The sequence below is a fragment of the Gossypium raimondii genome, chromosome 1 (genome assembly GCF_025698545.1).
Source record: "Gossypium raimondii isolate GPD5lz chromosome 1, ASM2569854v1, whole genome shotgun sequence".
Lineage (NCBI taxonomy): Eukaryota > Viridiplantae > Streptophyta > Magnoliopsida > Malvales > Malvaceae > Gossypium > Gossypium raimondii.
This window is the reverse complement of record NC_068565.1, coordinates 49,815,061-49,818,722: the sequence shown is the minus strand read 5'-3', so window position 1 is coordinate 49,818,722 and position 3,662 is coordinate 49,815,061.

Genomic DNA, 3,662 nt, shown 5'->3' with positions numbered 1-3,662 from the left:
GCCATCTAATTATTCTGAGGCAGTTAGTTGTGAATACTCAAAAAAGTGGATGTTTGCTATGCAAGAGGAGATGGAATCACTACACAAAAATAAAACATGGGATCTTGTGAAACTTCCTAAAGGTAAAAAGGTTGTTCGTTATAAATGGGTGTTTAAGAAGAAAGAGGGGACTCCAAGAGTTGAAGAACCCAGATATAAAGTAAGGCTTGTTGTAAAGGGTTACAGTCAAATTCCAGAAATGGACTTCACAAATGTGTTCTCTCCAGTTGTGAAGCATAGTTTGATTCGAGCTTTGCTTGGTATTATGGTCATGCATGATTTAGAGCTTGAGCAGTTAGATGTAAAAACTGTATTTTTGCATGGAGAACTTGAGGAGGATATTTATATGCAACAACCAGAGGGTTTTACATTATCAAAAAAAGAGGACTATGTTTGCTTGCTGAAAAAGTTCCTTTACGGTTTGAAACAGTCACCAAGACAGTAGTATAAGAGGTTTGATTCCTTTATGACTTCTCATTATTTTAAAAGAAGTAGCTTTGACAGTTGTGTTTACTTTAAGAAAAATAGTGATGGTTCTTTTGTGTATCTACTCCTTTATGTTGATGACATGTTGATAGCAGCGAAAGATAAAGGAGAGATAAGAAAGGTCAAAGCCCAACTAAGTGAAGAATTTGAGATGAAAGATTTAGGACCAGCAAAGAAGATACTTGGTATGGAAATTCTCAGACATAGAAAAGCAAGTAAATTGTACCTAAGTCAGAAGGGGTACATTGAGAAAGTTCTTTGCAGATTCAATATGCAGAATGCTAAGCCTGTTAGTACTCCTCTGCCCGTGGTTATTATCGATGTTCTATTTTCACAAGATCGAACCTAAATTCTTGTGTCTAAAATATATTACTCTTGTCATTGAGTTAAGAAGATATAAACCGTAGGAAAAAAATATTTTCTATAAAGGTACATAATTTGGTTCATTCACTCCTTATATCAAATTATGTCTACCTTATTACATTTTCCCTCTTCATAGTTCATACTTTCAATTTGACAGTCGAATCTATTCCAAGTTGAATTGTTGATGATTCCATAAAGTGGTTTTTTTTGCTTTGCTTTTATTTTCATTTGAATTGTTGATGTTTTCATGAAGTGGTTTTTTTTGCTTTGCTTTTATTTTCATTTGAAAGATTTTGTGTTTTTAAAGGGATAAATATCAAAATTATACAAGAACTTTGATTTAAAGTGTAATTTGATACAAGAATTTTGATTTTGTGCAATTATACATATTAAACTTTTGATTTTACTTCAAAATATACATAAAACTTTGATTTTGATTCAATTTTACACATCTAAAGAAATGAATATGCCAATTTATTTTTATATTGAAGTATAATTATTTGTGTATGTAATATGTAAATGTAAAATGATGTTATATCGATAATAATGTTAGTTCTTTGCTAAAAAAAATTGAATCAAATCAAAGTATCATGTTCAAAATTGCACAAAATCAAAGTTCATGTATAACATTGCAAATTGCATCACAGTTCCTGTATGATTTTGGGACTTTCCCTTCTTAAAATTATATTGAGTGTTTGTTGATTTTGTATTCTTGATGCATATTCAGTTGTAACTAAACTTACTAATTAATAGAGTGAAAATACAAGATGGACACAAAATTTTGGTTACATTGTTCGAAAACTTCCTAAGTCTATGAGGTTTCGTCCAAAGAAGAATCCACTATAAATTTACTTGTACAAGACATGACTTAAAGTCAACTCGCTCACCAAGTTGCAATCTCACTCCTATACATAATCTAGACCACTCTCCCCACTAAGACTTTCACCTTGAAAGCTTAGTTACAAACTAAACAATTGTTTTTCAATAATGCACTAGAATAGGTTTCTCACACAAACAAGATAAGTGCTCACAATCTCGTGCATAAAACTTTAACAAGCCTCTTAAATTTATAGATATTGGCTTGCAAAATTACAAGTAATGTGAATCTTTATTTGCTCTCTATCTTCTTAAATTTAACTCGATGAAGTCTTCAATTTGGAATAAAATTAGCAGAGAGATCTTCTCGGAGTAATCCTTTTGGGAAATCAAATCTCTTCAAATAAAAAAACTTCGAACACATTGAAAGTCTTCATAAAACCCTTGTTTGACTTGATTTTTCTACGTTTTAACTCAAAAAAAATGCTACGAAAAGATGCCAACTAAACTGGAATTGCATCTGGACAATGTAATTGTCGCTAACAATCTCCCTCATTGACATTTTTTACCAAAAACACAACAACACATTTAAAATAGATAAATATGCTCTTCAGCACAACACTCCCCTTAATCCATCCATACAATTATAAAGCATAACTATGGAATCAATCATTAATGAATAGAAAACATACAGCATTAATAATCAACCACATAATATTAGAGCAATAGTAATCATCAATGACAGCTTAAGAATATGCCCAAAAAAAAATCCAAAAAGCAAAAGTTCAAGTTCAGTAGACAAAAGTATAATTATCTTTAGCATATCATCACAATAAAATAAAATAAAATCCCATCATACTCCTCCTTCTTCCTACTCAGACATGTGGAGATAACATGGAATAGGAATGATTACTTTTATTTAAAATTTTATCTATATGACTAAATAATATGCTCAAAAATTTACTTTTAATTAAGACTCGAGTTATTTTAACTATTAATAGTAAGAATGATTGAAAAGGGATCACATGCTTAAAGCATGGTTTGGTCTTCACTAAATCTTTAATCTAAAAATCTCATTAGTATTAAAAGAAATTAGTGTTAAAAATTATGCTTTGAGTTATGTTTAATGAATGGATATTGAAAAAAAGGATAAAATTTTAAAAAACTAAAATAAAAGAAATTTATTATGTTAAATTAAAAATAAATAAAATAAATTAGAAGTATTTGAACATTTAAAATACAAAAAGAAATTATATTTCATCTGTCACATTACGATTAGGACATTGATTGTTTTGTTACCTCATAAAAATAACACTATTAGTGTATTAGAGTAATTTGTATAACATTTGACAAATTTAGGTGTCAAATTATGAAAAAATGTTAAGTTGAGGTACCAAATTAGATCCAAAAAAAAAACTTATGTACCAAATTAGGAAAAGTTGTCAACTTGAGGTACCAAATTGGATAAATTTAGGACCCAAATTAGAAAAAGAAAGTGTTTAATGTTTATATTTTTATAATTTGATTAAGTAGATAATAATTTCATTATTTAAATAATAATTCATGCCCATTTTGCTTGTAAATAATAATCTTGATTTGAGTTAGATCTATCAAAACGATATTAACCCAATCTGTGAATACATCTAATGAGAAAAGAATAAAAATAGTTGTGTACTTAATTGAAGTTTATAAATTTATTTTAATTTTTGGAAATGCAAGACAAACAAAAGTTGTATAAAAAAGTAGTGTTGTGAAAAGGTAGACCAACAGTGTGGGAACTAAAATGAGAGACAAAATTAACTATAAAATCTGTGGCCAAAAAATAATAAAGATAAAGATAAAAGGATTAATAGATTAATTAATAAAAGAATTGCCTGATGCTTTAATGGTCAATTTACCTTTATCTCCGAAAGGGAATTCAAAAAGAAAAACGACAACAAATTCAATGAATTAACGAC